Here is a 21,830-nt window from a genome sequence, read left to right on the forward strand (position 1 = left end):
TCAATCGTCTGAAAGATCAATTGAAGTGATTTGGCATGAAACAGGCGAAGATGAGCGCTTTCCAAAATAAATAAATAAATAAATACCTTTTAATGATTTCCATAGGAGATGAGCGTAGCTGTTTAAGGATTCACAAAGCAAAAATGAAGAAAAGGCTTAACCATCCATCTCAGAAGAAACAAAATACTTTTCTTAAGCCTTCCATCACTTGCAAAGTTTTGAGTGCTCAAATACAAATATTAGAAACACGCCACAACAAGCAGAATTGTTTCCCTTCAACACAAGAATACTGTGAATCCCTCCTCTGCATACACACATTTGCTGTCTCCACTGCTCTTCTATTTGCAAAGATTTGAAAAAGAAACTATGAGAAGATCTGTGGTGATTTTAATACATTCTTTCCCTTCTGAAAAATTCTTGCTCATCTGGGTACCAGGAATCACACAGTCCTGCAACACTGTGAAACCATGGAACACGAGCATAAGACCTCTGCATGCTGACCATCAATGTGACTCACAGGAATAAACCTTGGCACTGCAAGGGCATCTTTGAGCTCAACTGGTTCCCTATTTTACCAAGCTTAATGGACAATGGAAGGAAGGGTTGAAAGATCACCCCACCAAGCAACCTGAAGACCTACTTTCTGCTTCCTAACATTGCTCCATATGACTCCTTGCAAAGCATTCTCATCAGAAACACTTCACGGGATCACAGAACTGTCTGAATTGGAAGGAATCCTTGAAGACCATTTACTCTAACTCTCCTGCAGTGAACAAGGACATCTACAGCTACACCACGGTGCTCATAGTTCCATCCAGCCTGACCTTGAACATCTCCAGGGATGGAGCATTCACAACCTCTCTGGGCAACTTGTTCCAGGGCCTCATACCCTCATCCAGTCTAAATCTCTCCTTTTTTCATTTGAAACCGTATCCCCTTGTCCTATCACAACAGACTCTGCTAAAGAACCTGTCCCTTTCTTACAGCCTTACTTTAGATACTGAAAGGCCACTCTCAGATCTCCCTGGAACCTTCTTTTCTCCAGGCTGAAAAGCTCCAGCTCTCTCAGCCTGTCCTTGAAGGGGAGGTGACCCATCCCTTGGATCATTTCTGCAGCCCTCCTCTGGACATGCTTCAAAAAGTCCATGTCTCTCCTGTACTGAGGGCTCCACTTCTGGACGCAGTACTGCAGGTGAGACAGCAGCAAAGCATTATACCATCATGCCATGATCAATACAGAGGACCTCTCCAAGACCAAGTAATTGGACAGCAGTTTTGAGGAATTCTCTCTCCTTATTCCCAGAGTGGAGTGCTTGAGTATTCTTCCACTTTACTCTGGCAATGTCAAGTCATCAAGCTGATTTCCAGCAATGAGCTCTGAAAAGGAAATCTCAGCACTAGGCTAAGCTGTGAAAGAGTACAATAATCTTCATCACACCAAAGTGCAGGACAGCTGGCAGGAAAGAGAAACCACTACTCTACTCAGTTCAAACAGGAAAAAATATCCTGCAGTATTAAAAATAAAATAAAACAGAACACAAATTTAAAAGCTACAAGGCGAGTAATTCATTTGGGCAACACACATTGCCAATATTCTGTGTGAATTGTTTAAGTTGAAGGTTCACAGTTTAATCAGAACCACTGGGAAAAAAAATAAACAGAAATGCTAAGGTCAGAAGCACACAGTTTATCCTGAGTAAACAAAATAGGTTTCTCAGTTAAGGGACTTCTGTTTGAAATTTAAAAAAATATATGCTGCAGTTTGTCCACTGTCCAGTAAGGGGAGTTGGTGCCTAGAGCTTCAAGTCAACCGCGCATATGCAGTTTTGGGTGGAGAAAATGCAAATAAACTATTCTGAAGCACTGACATTTAGACCATGCTGTTAGTTGCCAGAAGATGAGAGAGGCAGATAGACATATGCAGAAAACCCACTAAACCAAAGGGCTGGAAAAGGGAAAGGAACCAAGAGAAAATGCAGTAGAAGAAAGGCATGATTTTTCTTGGGAATGGGTCTTTATCTCCCTGTGAGGCTTTACGGAGAGAATTTGAAGGTCATCCATACGGAAGCAGAAAGGCAAAGGGCAAATGATATCCTAAGCTCCATCTTGATTTGGTAAGAAGAGTGTGTTTCTGAATATGATACTCTTGTGGTAGCACTGAATCACAGAATGGATGAGGCTGGAAGGGATAGCTTGGGATCATCTAAGTCCAATTCCTCCAGCAGTCTCGAGGGGACATGGAGGAGGGTATCACACATCTTGGGGAAGACAGTGGAGGAGCAGCAGCAAGAGGTAATCAGACTACTCACCAAGTCCCATTGCTAGAAACATAAATAGAGAAAAATAATACAAAAAGCAGCACTCAAACCCTCTTGCAAGGAGTGGGATTTAATAATATCATATGGTATCTAAAAGAAAATGTCAGCAGTAGGAACTCATTAAGCATTGTATGGGGAAAAGCAGCAAAAACCAGTACAGCATCTACACCCATGCTGAGCTCACCAAGGGAAACCAGGCTGCCACTGGCTACAGCATTGCAGAGAGGAGCCCTCAATGCTTATGTTCCTTTTTGCAGTTAATCTCATTAACCTTGTATTCACTCTATTGTTGGTGATTACTCAGGACACTAATAGGCATACTTTTCCATACTGTTTACTCAACATTACAAAGCTGTATATGAAATGGGGCTGGAACAAGCCAATTCTCCCCATGCTACGGAAAACAGAAGTAAAGAAAGAAAATCCTTGTTACAGAGATTTGTTGCAAAGATCATGATTTCCAGAGGAAGAATTAAGTGTAAATTATCCAAGTGATTCAGAAAAAAAAAAAAAATCTATAAAACCCTTCTTTATATTTTCCCTCATTTCTGAACTGTTTTATGGAGGAGGAATTGACACACACACTAAAAACTCCCAAGAAAAGATTGATGCCCTACTATTAAGCTAGAGTAGGTGAAATAACTGTTCTAGCCATGATACAAATTACCACAATGGTATTCCAGGTGGGAAAAACAGATGTAGTTTAAGGAAACTACTTCTGCTGCTAAAAACTCTAAAGGTTTTACAAATACAGCCTGTTACATCCTGAAAAATGAAACTCTCACTGCCCATCTGTTCCTAGCAGTGAGCATCTATTAGCACTCACTTTGGCCAGAAAGCCAACTCAAAGTCAGCGAATGCGTGATGAGTGCCATCCCAGAGCTTAATGAAGCAGCCAAGTCAGACATGATCAGCCAAGAAGGAAGGGAAGCTGGATGGAGTTTTTTTTTTCTCTCCAATATCAACAAATCAAATCAGTGAACTTATTCCAGAAGCATAAGATGCCATCCAGAAGCAAACACATCCTGAGCCCACTACTCTAAGCCATTCCAAAGTCTGGGTCAACAAAATACAGCACCACTGCCAATGAGTTCAGGAGATATAGAGGAAAGCAACCAAACCAAACCACCTGAAACAGCAAGGGTTGTCACTCAAAGAAAACAACAGATAACTCACCCACGCTTCTATTCCCTCGCGATGTGGAGCCACTGGTTTGGCACAAGGCAGCAGAGGCACAACAGACCAAAAGCTTGTTGTCTCAGTGGCTTCTCTGTGTAGGGAAAAAGGAAGAAGTGAAAATGAGAAGGAAAAACACATACAGGCTTCTATCTGCTCCATTTCCCCCAGTATGAAGTCAAGTATTCCCAAGACCAAGGGTATTAGCTACATCTTTAGATTCAAACTCTGCTTCAGGGCTTTCACAGCCCCTGAATTTGTTAAAGAACAACAACAAAAACTTCTGAAAGATTACATTTTGGTTTGCACAATCTTTCTGACAACAATGTAGCATGAATATTAAAAAAAAAAAAAAAAAGAAAGAAAAAAAGAGGGAAAGAAAACCACTCTTCCACCTGGGTTTCAGAGTGCCATGATGTCTAGCAAGAAACAGCTGGAAACATTCTGCAATTTGTGACTTCAGATAATCATAGAATCACTGAGACTGGAAAAGGCCTTTAACAATATCTAGTCCAACCATTAACACATCACCACCATACCCACTAAAGCACGTTTCACAAATAATGTTGTTTCACAAATAATGTTGTTTCCTTATGAGGTATGAGATCACATCTCATATTCTATCTTCAGCCGTTAAACAGGATGCATGGGCATTTTACCGATATTTTATATTACAAAAAGAAAAGGCCATGCAACTAATGAGACTGCTGAACTGCCATCCCAGCTGGGACAACCAGCAGGACCCAGCAGTAGAAGAGGTCTCAGCACTGAGGAACAAAATTCACGCCAAGACAGGGGAACAGAAAGCTGTACAGAGGTCTCATGCATGCCAGATAATCTGGTTATAAAGCAGAATACTGAAAAATCATTTATAAGCAGCCACTTCAGAGGAAAAATTATTACTTTTGGGAAGATTACGCATGTAAGAGTCTAGGTGCACACCCATGTGCACAGAGCAAAGGCAGGGGTAATGCAGCCACATAAACAAATACACAGCTGGTATTTTAGAACAGCATCCATAAAGATCTAATTGCTCTCCTAATTGCTATAGTGCCTTTTTTTTGTCTCAAATTCAAATGGAACTTAATACGTTTCAATGAAATTTCTTATGCTTAAAGAAAAAAAAAAAGCTTCATGCACTCTGCAGAGTGTTTTGTCCTTACTGGTTCACAGAATCATAGGATATCCCTAGTTTGAAGGGACCTACATAATCGAGCCTGGCTCCACACATGTCCACCCTAAGTTCAGACCATATGTTGGATGGTAAAATGACTGATTGAACAGTGAAACACAAAAGAAATACAAAGACAATGCACAACCAGGGGAATACTTCTAAATAGATGAAACTACACTACAAACTATTTCAGAAGTGATGGGTTTGAGCAACTCAGGTAAAAGCACTTTTATTCTATGTGAACTTAAACACACAGAAATATTATTCCCTCTCCTCTAGGTCCCTAGGTAAACTGGCTTAACTGCTGGTAAGTGGCTGGTTGATTAGTTTGGAATGTAGGACTGGTTAGAAGGCTGTAGGACTCAGCCTTCAGACTCATCAGAGCCTTATAATTCCTCCTTGTTACAGGATGGTACAGGATGGTGGAGAATGTCAAATCACATGGGGGTGTCACAAACAGCAGGGGAGGATACTGAAGGAGCTCCCTGCCTTGAGATTCCTTATACTCTTAGAAGAGTCACACAGTTACTGTTTCCTATTCTTTGACAAACTACTTCAAGTCCCTTAAAAGCCAACAGAAGACGCTCCTATGCATTATTATGTAAGTTAAAATACAGTACCTTGAGCCAGCTCTTGAAGACAGAGTATATAAGTAAGGCCTTCACAAACTTTGGTAGTTGCTCAGCAACACCTTGTCATGCTACATCATACAATAACATCTTGTTATTTCCCTGGCCAAAAGTCAAAAAACATCTTTCGAAGAGAATAAATGATGAAACTCCCAGATCCAGCTATCTCAGGAATAACCCACACCTCTATCCAGGGAACCTTCCAAGCAGCAAGACATGCTGCAATTTCTCAAGGATACCAAGTCTTCATTCTTTGTAATTACTGTATCATGACACAGGAGAGGCTGTGGATGCCCCATCCTTGGAGATGTTCAAGGCCAAGACAGACAGAGCCTCTGGACAACCTGTCTAGTGCTTGACTTAATGGTTGGCAGCCCTGCCCACAGCAGGGAGCTGGAACTGAATCATCTTGAGGTCCTTTCCAACCCAAGCCATTCTACAATTCTATGAAGAACAGCTTCATTGATATGTCAGATTCCTTTGCATAAATTCATCTTCCCCTGAGAAACCATCAGTATGAGGTACCAATGCCTCACTTCTTCGTATCTTCCATATGCTACAACGCTCCTATAATTCATAAAAAAGAGCCAAACCGATCAAGTTATAGACAGCAACGCTGGCAGCTGCAGTTATCTATTTTAATCTGATCAATTACTTCTTCCTTTTTATAAAATACTTTAACATTCATACGATTTTACTGCAATTTGAAGTAAGGAAAATTGTCAGAAATCTTCCCTCTAGCAACTCTGCATGGAGCAATCCTGTTCTGCATGAAGACACCATTTTTTGTCCTGCACTGAAAAGTCAGGATGTTCTCAGCTCCTAACATCAGATTTCATCACCTTCACATAGCACAGAGTCAAGCTTTGTTTACTGGTTTTATTCACAGAAGCAATTCAAAATTTTCATAGAACCACAGAACATCCAGAATCGGAGGGAACCCCCATGGATCATTAAGTCCAAATCCTAACTCCATACAGAACCACCCAAATCTCAAAGCCCATATCTGAGAGCATTCTCTGGGCTGAGCAATCCAAGGGACCTCAGTCACACTTCATATGTCTTGCTCTCCAGACCCTTAACCATCTTCATAGCCCTCCACTGGATGCTCTCCAATAGTTTTACGTCTTTCTTACATTGTGGCACTCAAAACTGTACACATTTTAACTGTCCAGAAAAAGCAAAGCCATGCAACATCCCATCCTCTCAAAGAGTGATTCAAGTCCCTCCATGCAGAAAACTAGCCTGTTATCCCTGGTGGCCCAGTTTTACACAACTATCAACATTATACCCATTTCTTAGAGTTGCCTTGGGCAGACAACCAAAGGATGAAAACTAAGACTGAAATTATCAGTATGCACTACATCATCTATGTGGTTTCTCTGCTGAATATTGATCCATCTTCTCCTTACCTCATCTTCCCACCTTTCCATCCTACATATCCCACATATCTGTCCTCCTCTCTGACTACTGTCATAGAATCACCAAATTGGAAAGGACTCTCATAGGTCATATAGTTCAGCTCCCCTTCAGTGAACAGGGATACCTACAGCTACATCAGGTTACTCAGAGCCTGGTCCAGCCTGACTTTGGATGTCTGCAAGGACAGGGCATCCATCACCTCTCTGGGCAACCCGTTCCACTGCCTTTTGTTAGAAGTTTGCTCCTTGGAGGTCTCATGCTGGGCTAGGCACTGCAGACAAACACAAGAGGGACACAGGCTTTGGTTGGCATCAGGAGGAACAATACTTTTGTATGGAGGAATTAACAACAACTCTGCCTACCTAAGGGTTTTTTAAGCCATCATGTATATAACTCACATGACAGTTAGTGTAGGAATATCATGGTAAAGAACTGTAATGTAAGGGGTGGGTTTTTCCTGTTTCTATGGTTATAAGCAATTTTAATGACCAACCTAAATAAAAAACCTGGAAAAGAAAGTAGGAAGGAGTGAGGTAGGCGTATAATTTTGATTGACAAGCCAAAGCATAACTAGTTAAGACCTGTCAAATGTCTGCTTAAGATCACAAATCCTCAGCACATTGTATGGCAGATAGAATTAGCCTAAATGCACAGCTTTACAAAAATGTTTCCTACCCAGCAAGATCACAGTTCATGATTTCAGTTTCCCCTCACTGAGCATCTGATACAACCAATACTAAGGAAGTCAGAGGACAAAAAAAAAAAAAAAAAAAAAAAAAAGAAAATACATACCATTTTTACCATTTGTGAGATTTTCAAGTGCTACCATACTATGACAGCCTAACTTTTCCTGGCCAAAAAAAATTAACATAGAATCACCGAATGGCTTAGGTTGGAGGGGACCTTAAAGATCATCTAAAGATGGAGTTAAATCCAGCTGGTGACTGACCACAGTTGGTGTTCCCAGGGGTCAGCAGTGGGGCCTGACCCGTTCAATATCTTCATTGATGATCTGGATGAGGACAGTGTACTTTCAGTAAGTTTACAGATGACACCAAGTCGGCAGGAAGTATTGATCTGCCTGGTGGTAGGAGGGCCCTATAGAGGGATACGGACAGGTTGGATCAATGAGCTCAGGCCAATGGGATGAAGTTCAACAAGACCAAGTGCCAAGTCCTTCACTTTGGCCACAACAACCCCAGGCAACGCAACTATTGGAGCAGTGGCTCGAAGTCTATGCAAACAGATCTGGAGGTGTTATATGATGGCTGGCTGACCATGAGCCAGCAGTGTGCCCAGGTGGTCAAGGCCAACTGCAACTTGGCTTGTATCAGAAGTAGTGACACCAGTAAGAACAAAAGAACGAGATTGGAGGAAAAGTAAGGGCAGCCCTACAAATGTTCACTGGTTATGTATCAAGAGGGAAGAGCAACGGGCAATAAACAGACACGGAACGTTCCTAAAGTCAGAAGTCATGAACGATCGTAGAATGAAACTGGGTATAAGGCAGCACACGAAAGGCTCTTGAAGATGAATCCAGTTCATATTTAATGATACTAAGATGCAACAAAGGACTGACACAAAGACAACACAAGACACCCATGAACAAAGCTAGAAATGTATTTTGTCTTTTACTTGCCCATCACCTTTGAGATGCAAGCAGGACACAGTGATCTTCAGAGTTATATATTCATTAGAGCATTTTACAGATCACTACTTTTTAAGTTTCTATGTTTTCTTGTAATGTCTTAGAACACCCTGCTATCTTATCAAATGCTGTTTCATTTTTAAAAAGGGGAAAAATAAGCAAATAGGATGGGGTTATGAAGAAGGGAAGTCAACAGCTCCTGAGATGCCTGCCAACAGGAACAGCGCTTAAACCATGAAGTTCTGGCAGAGAACACCCTCAAAATTTGATATTTAAAACTCTTATGGTGTTGGAATATATAATTAAAGTAAAAGGACACAAGTGAACTATGAGATGATCAACAAAAACTTGTATCAAAGTCAAGAGAACATTCCCATAAAGTCTCAGCCACCTGGTTCTTTCATGGTACATGACAGAAAAAAGAAATCTACTTATATTTCCACTGAAGTTCATCTCTCTTTAGGATCTACCTATGATCATTCTAGTCCAATCATCACTATGCCCACTAAACCATGTCCTGCAGAGCCACATCTATGCATATCTAGGCACTCCACTGCTTCCCTCAGCATCCTGTTCCAATGCCTCACCACTCTTCCAGAGAAGAAAGAATCCCAGTTCCCTCAGCCACTTCTCATACAACTGAACACAGTACTCAAGGTGTGGCCCCACCAGAGCAAAGTACGTAGGGATAATCAATTCCCCGCTCCTGCTGGCATCACTACTTCTGATACAAGACAGGATGCCATTGGTCTTCTTGGCCACCTGGGCACACTGCTGGTTCATGATCTGCCGGCCATCATCTAACACCCTCAGATTCTTCTGCATAGACTATTTTTTCCAGCCACACTGCCCCAAGCCGGCAGCACTGCATGGGTTTGTTGTAGCCAAATTTCAGGACCCAGCACTTGGTCTTGCTCTATCTCATAAAATTAACCTCAGCCCCTTGATCCAACCTGTCCAAACATCTCTGCAGGGCCTTCCTTCTCTCATGCAGATCAACACTCATTCCCAGCTTGGTGTCACCTGCAAGCTTACTGAGGCTGCACTCAATTCCTCAAACATCTACAAATTAGCATTCCTGGAGAACCATAGTAACTGGAATAAACAGAGGGCTCAAATTCTTTTTCTGACTCATCATCTTAGTAGGACAGGTCTACTGAACTGTCCCTTACAACTTTCAGCAAGGGAATAAACTAAACCTGCGTGAAATTCATACATTATTTATACCCTAAACAAGCACAGTACCATCCACATATTGATTCACATCCTGATAGCAGTATCTACATAGTCATACAAAACTCAACAGAATTAGACACTAATTAATCAATTTCAACTGAAAATTCTAGCTGAACTCTCCAGAAAACAACTAAGACCTCTCAAACATTAACTTCCATGTGCTATACAAAGTGGAAAACCAAGTTCCAGTTCACAGCCTCCCAGCACTTTGCTGGACATGTTGGCATCACTCAAGTATGACCATACATCCCATCAAATCATCATGGGCTGCAAGTCCAACACACACTTAAGGACACATTACTGAAGTCACAGAGAAATCACGTGCAAGGGAAAAAAAGGATGCAGATGCAATTCTCCTAACCAATGGGTGTGGGCACTGTGATGCTCCACAGGCAAAAATATTTTGTCAGCTGTCCAAGAAAAATATAACAAATTGAACCCATAAACAGCGCACAAACTGTCGGAGTTCAGGAAGCATTTCAATAACACACCCAGATACAGGGTTTGAATTTTTGGTGCTCACCTATAGAGTCAGGAGTTGGACTCCCTGATCTCTGTAGGTCCCTTCCAACTTGGGATACTCCATGCGTCTTTGGCTACTGGTTCCAATGCATGGAATAGTTGCCCTTGACCTCATCCCTCACCACTCTGTCCACACATTCACACTGTATTTGCATGACCTACCTCCAACACCACACAGCTGCTCAGCTATGAATATAGCTGAGTTGGTTGAAATACAACCGAAGGAAAATAAGAACTGGCACCTGACTTGCGATGAGCTTGGACAGTCATGGATTGAGAAACACAAAACCACTGTTTTAAAACCCTTAGTTTGCAGACATTACAGTTTCCTTTCCAGTAGTGTCACCATGAACACAGTAATCGGGAAGATAAAACAAAAATATATATATTTTACCCAATATTCCTCACTGAGAGGTTTCACACAGTCAATCTATCAGAGTTAAAGACAGAAGTCAAAGCAGCACTTAAGCAGTTGGTTTAAGCTAATTTACTATTAGATAATACCTATAAATTTCACAATCCAACTCTGCAGCCACTGGAGCCAATTCTTCCCTGGAGAGCACCCAGGAATCACGAGCAAATGAAACACAACTGAATTTACTGCTCCTGCAACCTTGGAAATTCAAGTTACAGAGGTGACGTTACATTTTGTTTCGCCAGCACTGATCTATTACCTTTTTAAAGGTGCACACGTTTCACCCTGTTGGCTTCCAACACTGAATTCCTGGCCTCACTAAGATTCAGAATAAATGAGAGGAGTATGCCCTCTGGGTGAAATCCCTAGCTGCAATCTGTATTCAAAACACACTGCTCCGGAGCTCTGTGTGCATTGCCAAACTCGCCTTGAGGTTTGCTCTTGAGATGGCAATTTGCATATCAACGTTTTGCTGCAAAGATTACCCAATGTCCCTGCTATTATTTTAATACTCAGCTGTAGGCGGACCCTCAAGGAGTGCACAGAAGCACACACTAAAAATACCCGCCTTCCCCACCAGCTCCACACATGACCACAGCTAACACTGGCTCAGATGCAAAGCAAGAGCAATGGTATCCCTCCACCTTTTGAGGATAAGCTTGGAAGAACCAACGTGCTCAATAAAATCTGCTGAAAACCAGAAAGCACCTCTGGAAGGAGGATGAATGCAACCGGCAGCTGGAGGAGGAGGACTGCAGGTGGAGTTGGTTTTGCAACAACAGAGAGCAGAAGATACTTATCTGAGCACAGGACATACTTGGGAAAACAAATTGAGAGGTAATAAAGGAAAGCAGGCAAGGGAGGCATCACCAGGGATGTGAATTTAAGATGACTCTGAAGAGCAGAAAGAAAGTCGTGTGCAGAATACAAGCAGTGCTGGTTGAACGTGAGCACTGCCTGATTCATGCCCCAAAAGGGAGCTCCTGGTCCCTGCTGGCAGCACTGCACTGATGAAAGCAGGCAAAAAAACAACAGTTGAAGGTTTTTCTATGCCCTCCTCCTGCTTGCCCAGCAAAGCCCAGGCTCAGAGGTAGTAATTATTTTTGGCAAGGCATAAACAGGTCCAGGCAATGAAACCGAACAACAGAGTTATTTAGAAGATGCACATCAGAGCCCAGCTACCAAATGAGCAAGTCCAAGGTCACCCTCGTCTGTTTACAAGAGCAACTTTGCAAACTGGTGTGAAGACAAAATAACCAGCATCAGACACGCCAGGAAGGCAAGGAATGGAAATGCACACAATATAACGCCAGAAAACCTCACCTCACTCAACCACATGGGCTCTAAGATGAGGTTCACCAAGCCCTTAAATGACAGTGAAGATCATCTGCCTTTGGACCACATGAGCAATGAAAGAAGGACAGAATCTGAAGGAGAAGGAGATATCAGAGCAACTCCATTTGCATGTAAAATAAGGATCAAATACATCCATCACCTCATCCTGAAAGCTACCAACTATTTCCAAGGAGTCAATTACCATCTCAACCCATCAAACACCAGAGGTTTCAAGAAGAAACTTGCTTTCAAAAACCATGGCTTTATACTCACGTTCACTCTTCTGCCAGCAGAGAAAAGCAGCAAAATCTGAGCCCTCACACTCACAGGCAAGTTGCATCCCAAGAAGTCAGCATGTCAAGTCAGAAATTAACCACCAGGGAAAAGGCAAAAGTTCCTTTTGTCTTACATGGGCAACAGGAATGGAAGGAGTCAAGAAGTGCAAGGAAACAGGAGTCAAGTGAGTCAAGAAGAGGCTGCTTTCTGCATTCCACCCTGGAGACATTCAAGGTCAGGCTGCATGGGGCTCTGAGTATCCTTATCTAGCTGTCCGTGTCCATCTCATGGCAGGGGAGTTGGACCAGATAATCTTTAAAGATCTCTTCCAACACGAGCAGCTTTGTTTCCAAACCTAGGATTATACTATATTCTTATCAAAAAAAGGGGACCAACACAACTGGACCATGAGACAAGTGCAAGCCTGTAACCTGGGAGCCCAAGAGATACCTCTATACACAAAAGGAAACAAGCATGCACAAAGCAGGACAAACATATATGTCAGAATAATACGCAAAGCAAAGAAGTGAAAAAAGAAACAACTCTCCACACACATAGAGGAGTATCTTTATAATTACACTGCCAGTATTACCATGAGGTGAAAAAAAAAATCGAAATCTTTTCCATTGCTCGATGTTTGAGGCAAAGGAGAATAAATCCATCCACTCAAAGCTGTAGCAATGATAATCAGGGAGATATTACACTATCTATAAAGGACCTGTCAATCTGCTTTTTTGGATTCAATAGTGCATCTGTCACAGCATCCCACTTTACCGTAATCTCACAGCACTGTTTACACCACTCACTAAGATGCATTTCCAAGGGTTTGGCACTTCGCTAAGATAGAAAGCCATTAAATTTTTAGAAAAATGACCCATATCTAAGAAACTTTCCTGCTGTGTGTGTGTGGTCAATGCTTAAAATGTCTTTCCAAAGTGCACAGTTGCTCTCTAAAGCAAATATGTCCAAAAGCTTAGGATAGCATTTCCAGGACTTTGACGCCCACATTTGGCCACCTACTTGCATGTTCAGGCACTTGCAAGGAAGATGAAGGTCCATAACACTGAGAAACTGAGCCACTAATCTGCTGTGGCTTCAACACAACTTTAAGATCTACAGTTGTTTCCATCTTTTCCTAACTGACCATTAGTAAGAATGGTCTTAGTAAAAGAATGCAATCTTTTTCTGTAGCTAGATATCCAAATAGCTTGACAACCTGTATGAGACTGTACCTAAGAGGATGGTGAGCATTAGGAAACTGGGCACACATCCCTTGATCAAAGGCAGGCTTATTCAATATGGGCTGATCCTGACTGCACCAATCCACTGACCAGACTAATAGCACAGTGCTCCATTCCCAAGCAAAAAAAAAAAAAAAAAAAAAAAACCTGATACAGTATATTTACATATGAGAAACATATATATTATTTAATTATCATAGAATCACTGAGGTTGGAAAAGACCTCTAAGACCATCTAATCCAACCTACCACCAATACTGCCCTAAGTACTACGTCTACCCTCTACTTAAACACCTCCAGAGATGGTGACTCCACCACCAACTTGGGCAAATTGTTATATAACAGTTTATATAATATTATACGTACTTATACATACTTAATTTCTCCAATTCATTCTCTAAACATCTGCTCCTGTCAGTGCCTGCAGCAGGATGTTTGATGGGACTGATGTTGGGGTCTCATCACCAACAACAGGCAGGTAAAAGATCTTCTGGCAATATATCAAACAGACAGAAGACATCAAAACATTTGGGAAAGATGAATTGCACATCCAGCTCTTTAGTGGTACGGTGAAATGTGTATAAATCAGGTATTTTAAAAGTTAAGAGGGTCTGAGGAGAGTCTAGGAAGCATACAGTGTCACAAGGGAACATGAATCAATTGCTTTACGGTGAATAGAAAGGCAAAGCTGCATAAAAGATTAGCTCTTACTTCATTAGGCTTTGGAGTAAGAAACTCTTCACTGCGAAGATGGTGAGACGCTGGAACAGGCTACCCAGAGAAGCCTAGGATGCTCCAACCTGGAGGTGCTCAAGGACAGGTTGGATGAGGCTTTGGCCACCTGATATAGTGGGAAATGTCCTTCCTCATAACAGGGAATTGGAACAAGACTATGCTTAAGGTCTCTTCCAATCCAACCCATTCTATGACTCCATGAACAGCTGAAGATATCCAGGTTCCAACAGAAGGATGCAGCAAGATAGAAGATGTGAAAAGAAATAAAAATATAAACACATACCTAGATAAATCTACACCTTAATGCATAGCACTGCTCTCATACAATAACATGGGTATTTTCTTTTGCCACCTGGGAATATAAAGCACAATTCAGAGTTAATTTCAGGCTGTTATAGCAATTAACGTATTTTTCTTTAATGGTTTCTCATTAATAAAGATCCACTGCAAAAAGGTCATGTCTGAAACTCTCATCTCAGCACACAAGACAGACAGAAGCAAGGCAGGAGTCAATCTCTTTTTCCTCCTCACTCACAAGGAAATGGCCTCAAGTTACATCAGGGGAGGCTTAGATTGAATATCAGGAAGAATTTCTTCATGACGAGGGCTGCCAAGCACTGGGACAGAGTGGCCAGTAAAATGGTGCAGTCCCCATCCGTAGGAGTATTTAAGGGATGCGTGGATGTAGCACTGACATGGTTTAGTAATAGGACTTGTTAGATCAGATTGATGGTTGGACTTAATCTTGAAGGTCTTGTCCAGTTCAGATGATTCTCTACTTGTAAACCAATGGAGGGATATAAAAGATTCCCATTGCCCATCTAGCAATGTAAGCAAACAGTCAGCATTACTCCCTCTCAACAAATCGAATCCACACTTTGGAAATGGCATGCCCCAAGAGAAACAACACTAAAACTACACAAACTTAACAGATGACTGCAGGCCCCAGTGCCAGGCAGATGGAAGTGCAATAAATAGCAAATGAAGAAAATCAACCACATACAGCAATTCAGCATAGCTCCTGCAGCCTCATCTCACCTTCCCATCGCCAAGCTGATGCACAGCAGTGTTTCTCTTGCCACAGAAGTTAGAAAAATACAGAGCATAACAAAACCTCCAAGATGGGATAAGGAGAGCCATGTTTGGTGGGTAGAGATGCTGCAAAGCATTTGGTAATAATTCAGCTTCAATGGACTTGCAGTTATCTACAGTTAGCTGTGGCCACTGCTCATAATGATGAAAAAAGTCCTCTTTTTTTGCTGCTAATGTGTTTTCTGAACAAATTATACACACTGAAAATTTCAGTGCTGGTTATCTGCTGACGACTACACTCAAGGAGGGAATCTGGATGTTATGTGGCATTCTGTGAATAACACCAGGGAGGGAAAATTGCTCACTCACACTGAAAATGCTTCATTTAAAAAAAAAAAAAAAAAAGAAAGAAAAAGAAAAAAAAAAAAAAAAACCACCACCTCTATCATTTCCAACCTCTAGCAATGGCACTCGCAACAGCTTTCCTACATACCAACACTTTCCCCCCCTCATGAAAGTCTCAGATGATGCTTTGTACCCAACAGCCATCAAACTCTGCCCACGTTTTCCCTCCTGCAAGTTTTACCCAGATCTGAAGCCATCACTGCACTGCTTGCAATGCTAGTGAGACAGTACCTTGTCTTCTCCAAACAGACACAAAAAACTGCATTTTCTCCCAATCTGAAGGCACATGAGCACCAACGAATGCTAACTGTGGTAACAGTCATGAGTTGTCACATGTGAGTGGTAAATAAAAAGGCTTTTCTGGAAGGAAAAAAAAAAAGAAAGGAAAAAAGGAAAAAAATAGCATTCATGGCTTTATATATACACTCTACCACACAGCTCCTCAGCAAGTTGCTCAAATGTTTTCTTTCCAAAGCATCTATTAAAAGGTTGGCAGTTCCCTCGTATCATACCTGAGACTCATCTCACATGGCAAACAGAAGTCTATGTGAAATGGATTAGCCCAGACAGTTTCCTTTGAAATGTAAGATAAAGGTCTAGAAGTTCTTCACAACCTTTTGCTTGCCAGCATTTGCAAGACAAAGCAGCAAAATATACCAGGATTCCTAAGCACGGCATGTGCTTCCAACCAGAGCTGTAGCATTCATTTCATACGTAGTTTTATGGGCACTCAACTTCAAGCAACAGGCATGAGCATCCTTCATCTCTGTAACGTTGCTTTGCCAACATCAATCCAAGCATGTAACCAGGTTTGGGGTAAATGCATGAGTCTAGAAGTAGGCTGCAAAAAAGCAGCAGTTTGAAGGGCTGGGGATGCTGCTGGAGGAGAAGCACTGCAATCCTATGCGAGCAAGCATCAGAGCTTAAATACACTGCAGTGCTTTGTTTTGTGAATTACACTCGCGTTTAAATATCTGGATGAAATTTGAGTGCCACCAGAGTCAAACTCATCTGCTCTGCAAGACACCACAGACCACGTGGAAGGACTCAGTCCTCTGTTCATCTATAGGTCATATCCGTCCATCCATAGCACCCATTCGAGCACAGGATCTCAAGCACAACATCAGACATGGACACAGAAATCCCTGCTAGCAGCTGCATCCTGATGACTCCAACCCTATGCAAAACACATGCAAAGGCTCCTCCTGCCCTCAGGTGACACAGGTTTACACCATTACTCATGCTGACAGCAACCCCAGAAGACACACCAAAAGCCAAGGAAAAGCCACCTGCCCACTCAATCTAGCTGCAGTATAGAAAGAAAGACAAAAGCAGCAAAAGTAAATTAGTTTTCTTGAAGTTCTTTCAATTTTCATAGAGCAGAATGCATTTATGGCACAGGCAGGGAATCAAAAGCCTTTATTTTTATCTTGATATTATTTACCCTTTCCCATTTTCTATTTAAATATCCCTGAACTCCCAGAAGAATCAGCAATTCAAAATACCATTTGATATATATTTATAAGCGAGGGGAAGCACAGACTCATTCATTTACAGCTTGCCTCCTCTTTTCCTTTTTTTTTTTTTTTTGTTCTGTTTTAATTAGATTTTAAGTGGTGTAACATCAATGTGCAAACTTCTGAAGATACGCAAGAATGACTTCTTGCTCCAGAACAGGCATCACAGGGAATCATAGAATCATTAAGGTCGAAAAAGGCCACTAAAATCATCCAGTCCAACCATCAAACAACCCTACCATGCCACTAAACTATACCCCTCAGTGCCACATCTATACATTTCTTAAACACCTCCATGGATTGTAACTCCATCATCCATGGTTAGTGAGCATGGTGGCGATGGGTTGATGGTTAGACTGGATGATTTCAGTGGTCTTTTCCAACCTTAATGATTCTGTGAGTCTATATAGCCCTGTATCATTCACACACTCCGCTTTCCACCCACAAATCTGGGCCACGAGCCAAGGACAGCACACAAATTTTGCTCTCAGCATCATTTGCAATCCTCTGAGCAAAGTAAAGGCCAACACTAGGAAGGTGCCAAACACACAAATTTCTAACATTAATCCTCAGGGCATCTCTGCAGTCACAAAAGAAGGTGCTTCAGCAACTTATCCAAGACGATGATGTCCAAATCTTCATGGTCCAGTGTCTCCACCACCCTTCATCAGGAACACGGGAGGCTCAGGCTCGGTATAAGGAAAAAGAAATTCACCAGAGGCGGTGGTGGTGGGCATGGAACATGCTCCCCAAAGCAGTGGACACAGTCCAAGAGCATTTGGACAACCCTCTCAGACACAGGGTTTGAATTTTGAGTGGTCCTGTTTGGAACCAGGAATTGAGCTCAGTGATTCTTGTGGGTCTCTTCCAATTTGGGATATTCTATATTTATATGATTATACAATACTATAAAATGCAAGGCAAAGGCTCCATGACCAAAAAGTTTCTCCAAGCTCATTTTAGATGCAAGTCAAGAGAAAGCAGGCAGGGAGATGTAACTGAGAAGCCAGGATTACAGAAGATGCACAATTACATTTACACTTGAGCTCAGTGTCTCCCACATCCTATATCTCCCACATTAGTGGCAGCTGTGCTTTTTATTTTCACTTGCATCAACAGACACAAGCAGAACAGCAAGGGAGTGAGCAGTGGATATTATTTCCTGCTTGCTTGATGTCTGGAGAAAGGGAACCAGTGCGTCATCAGCACCCTGGGAATGGCCAGAGACCAACCTAGAGATGAGTGGAAGGAGTTCTTTTTACACTAAGAGTGGTGAGTCACTGGACCAGGTTGCCCAGAGAACTGGTGGATGGCCCATGCCTGGAGACATTCAGGGTCAGGCTGGACAGAGCTCTGAGCAACCTGATGTAGCTGCAGGTGTACCTGTTCCCATTGCAGGGAAGAGATGACCTTCAGGGGTCCCTTCCAACTCAAACAATTCTATGATTCTGTTGGATGAATAAAGGAGACCATGCAACACCAATACCCCAACTCTATGCAACCCTACATTTCTACCCAACTTGATAAGCAAAATCTTGGGACTCCAATCCCACAGTGCACACGCGCCATCTCTGAGTTTGCAAACAAGGGGGTACTTGTATGGGAGCACAGAACACATGAGAACACGGCCTGAGCTGCAAATGTCACAATGCATTTAAAAAACAAACAGACCAAGCTTTCTCAGTGTACATTCCATGCATTTAAGGCACAAGAAAAACACAATTCCAGGTTGCAAAGCCTTCTGCTTTTTTGATATGCACACAAAGACACTTAAACACAGTTTCCCAAACGCTGTCCCATGTAGCTAGGACTAAATTTATCTTCATACAGTTTAAAGTACAAAGAGCAACAAAAAACGTCCAGTTGGCCAAGGACTACTGTAGAAGCGGTGCTTTCTCTGCTCAATGAAATGATTATTCTTCTTCCTGCATTTTCCCAAAAAAACATTTGTTTACAAGTCTGAGAATGACATTTCCATCCTAGCAGCTGATTCACAGCCACATGGGCTAAGAAAACAAAGAACACCCATGCCCAGAGGCTTCCTAAGATGCACTGGGTTTGCACGTGCCTTGGAGCCTAGTACCAGCTGAACCCGCTGCTGCCACTGAAGCATTCATGTCCCTCTTGGCATATATCCCTAAGCAAGGCCAGTCTTGTCCTCAAGTTGCTCAGAAGTGCAGAAACCCTATGCAAGACCAACATGTCTCTAGTTTGCATGTGCACACCCTGTGGAAGGTCAGCTCTTTTCCTGGAGCTTGCAAACATACAAACTCCATGCTACACATCCTGCTTTGCATATGCATGCCCCATAAAAGGCCAGTCCTCCCCTCCTAGGTTGCAAACACAAGCATAAACCCTGTGCCTGGCCAGTAAGTCTCTACTTTGCACATGCATGCCGTGTGCAAGGCATGCCCTGTGCAAGACAGGGCTGTACAAGGCCCCATGCAAGCCTCCAGTGCAATGCCAGCCATGCTCTCATCTTGCTAACACCCAAAATCCAGGCCATAAATGCTACTTTGTATATGCATGCCCCTGTGAAAAGCAAGTCTCAGACCTTATTTTCAACATGCAAACCCCACAGCTCCTCCCAGCTCACAAGCACTATAAATGTAAACTGTGTGGAAGGCCAGTAAGTCTCTAGCTTGCACGTGCAAACCTTCTGCAAGGCCAACCCTGCTCCAATGATGCAAACACACCAACTCTGCACAACAGGCCCCACTTTGCACATGCACACCCTCACCCATACAAGGCCATTCCTCCTCCTAGCTTGCAAACTCTAACATAAATCCTGCGCACGGCCAATAGGTCTCTAGCTTGCACATGCACGCCCCGTGCAAGGCCAGCCCCGCTCCCAGCTTGCAAACACACAAACGCTTCACAACAGAACCTACTTTGCACACGCAAGCCCCGTGCAGCACCAACCAGAGACCCTGCCGTGCACGTGCAAAAGCAAGCCAAAGACCTCACCTTGTGCATGCACGCTCCATGCAACGCTGGCCTTACTCCCAGGCTACAAACACACTCCCAAACCCCGTGCAAGGCCAACAACAGCCTATAATTACACATGCACTCCGCGTGCAAGGCCAGCTCCGCTCTCAAAAACACACCCCTGTGCAACGTGTGTCCCCACGCTGCACATCCCCATCCCGGCACGTCCTTACGTTATCCCCCCCCGCATCCCCCGCCGCCATCCCGGGGTCGCGCACACCCCCGGGGTGGGGAGGGGGCGGGGACAGCCCCGCTGCCGCGCGTGCCCCTCACCTGCCGCCGCGCGCCCGCGCCGTGCCGCCGGCACCCAAACATCACGTGATCGCGGGGCGCGGGGCCCCTCCCTGACCACGTGCTCGCCTCCGCCCACCGGAGTCCGCCACCGGCTCTCCCATAGCCCCTCAGGTGCCGCAGAGGACTGCAACTCCCAGCGGGCACAGCGAGGCGACGCCACGCCTCCTTCCCCCTGAGCGACCAATCAGAACGGAGCGTGGCAGGCACTTCTCGCTGTCCCGCCCACCGTCCCTCGGTGCCTCCCGCCCTCTCTCCCCGCAGCGGGTTTTGCATCAGAGCGCTGCGCTTGCAGCCTGCGCGCTATCCGAGCTACGAGCTGGCTTCGTTCTGTCACCGTCCTCTTCCACATTCTCCCAGCGTCCCTCCCGCGATTAAACAGGGCTTCCCCTGCAGCCTCCCGTCCTGCTGCTCTCCCTTTTTGCCTCAGTTCCTCGATATTCCTGTCTTCTGCCGTGCTTTGTTGCGCCTTCACCGTTACACTGTGCCACCTGGGCACACTGCTGGCTCGTATTCAGCCGACTGTCCGTCAGTACATCAAGGTCCCTTTTCCATCAGGCAGCTTTACTCCTCCCCAAGCCTGTAGGGTTGCCTGGGGTTGTTGTGACCAAAATACAGGACCTGACGCTTAGCCCTATTGAAACTCATGCAGTTTGCCTTGGCCCATCGACCCAGTCTATCCAGTCCCTCTGTAGTGCCTTTCTCCCCTCTGACAGATCAACACTCCCAACTTGGTGTCACCTGCCTGAGTCAACCCTCCTCCCACATCACACTGATGGGATAAGTGATAATGGCTTTAAGTTGCGCCAACAGAGATTTAGGTTGGATATTAGGATAAATTTCTACTCAGAATGAGTGATGGGGCATTGGAACAGGCTGCCCATTTGTGGTGTTCAAGAACAGCGTGGGTGAGGCATTGAGGGACATGGGCTGACGGTAGGACTACATGATCTTAGTGATCTTTTGCAACATTAATGATGCTACAACAGATCATTTTTTGGCCCAGAAAATAGCTCCAGCTCACACTGCACCTGTAAGGAATTGCTTTTTATTTGCTAAACGACAGCAGTTTTACTTAAGTGAGCTGGAAATGGTTGGCTTTGCAAAAGGAGTTATGAAGCAAGGATTTTCTTGATAAGGCCTTTAAATGACAATTCATTTTTACAGGGGGTTTACAAGCCAGCTGCCTTTTCAGAAATGTAATTCTGCACCAACAGCCTTGCCAAAAAAAGTTTTAAAAGGGTTGAGGGGCCACCTAAGCTTCCATAAACTTAAGGGTTTTCCAACACCAAACCATTATCCGAGCAATTTTTTTTTCTCCATCTTTTGCTGCATTGGTAAATCATTTACTTGTGTGGCCTCAAAAGAAAATCCTGAGGGAAAAGGGCTATAGAAAGGCACTGAGTATGAAATACAGCTGTCCTACCTGCCATCTGCAAAATCCTGACTGCACTTACATGTGCAACATATT

At 43.5% G+C, this 21,830-nt stretch overlaps 1 protein-coding gene across 9 annotated transcripts in view; it reads right to left on the minus strand.

The window, feature by feature from the left end:
- TSNARE1 (t-SNARE domain containing 1) overlaps nucleotides 1-20,451 on the minus strand; it is a 464,710-nt gene extending 444,259 nt beyond the window's left edge. For 8 of the 9 annotated variants that reach the window (XM_052704284.1, XM_052704288.1, XM_052704285.1 and 5 more), the window contains exons 1-2: nucleotides 20,342-20,451; nucleotides 3,495-3,588 (exon numbers count right to left, since the gene is read on the minus strand). The gene's annotated coding sequence lies outside the window, so the exon portion shown is untranslated. Of the gene's footprint in view, nucleotides 1-3,494; nucleotides 3,589-20,047; nucleotides 20,154-20,341 lie in introns of those variants that run through there. The other variant, XM_052704280.1, reaches the window with a different exon arrangement.
- Nucleotides 20,452-21,830: the final 1,379 nt, after the last annotated feature.

The sequence above is a fragment of the Tympanuchus pallidicinctus genome, unplaced genomic scaffold (genome assembly GCF_026119805.1).
Source record: "Tympanuchus pallidicinctus isolate F22 unplaced genomic scaffold, pur_lepc_1.0 scaffold5, whole genome shotgun sequence".
In the NCBI taxonomy this organism is placed as follows: domain Eukaryota; kingdom Metazoa; phylum Chordata; class Aves; order Galliformes; family Phasianidae; genus Tympanuchus; species Tympanuchus pallidicinctus.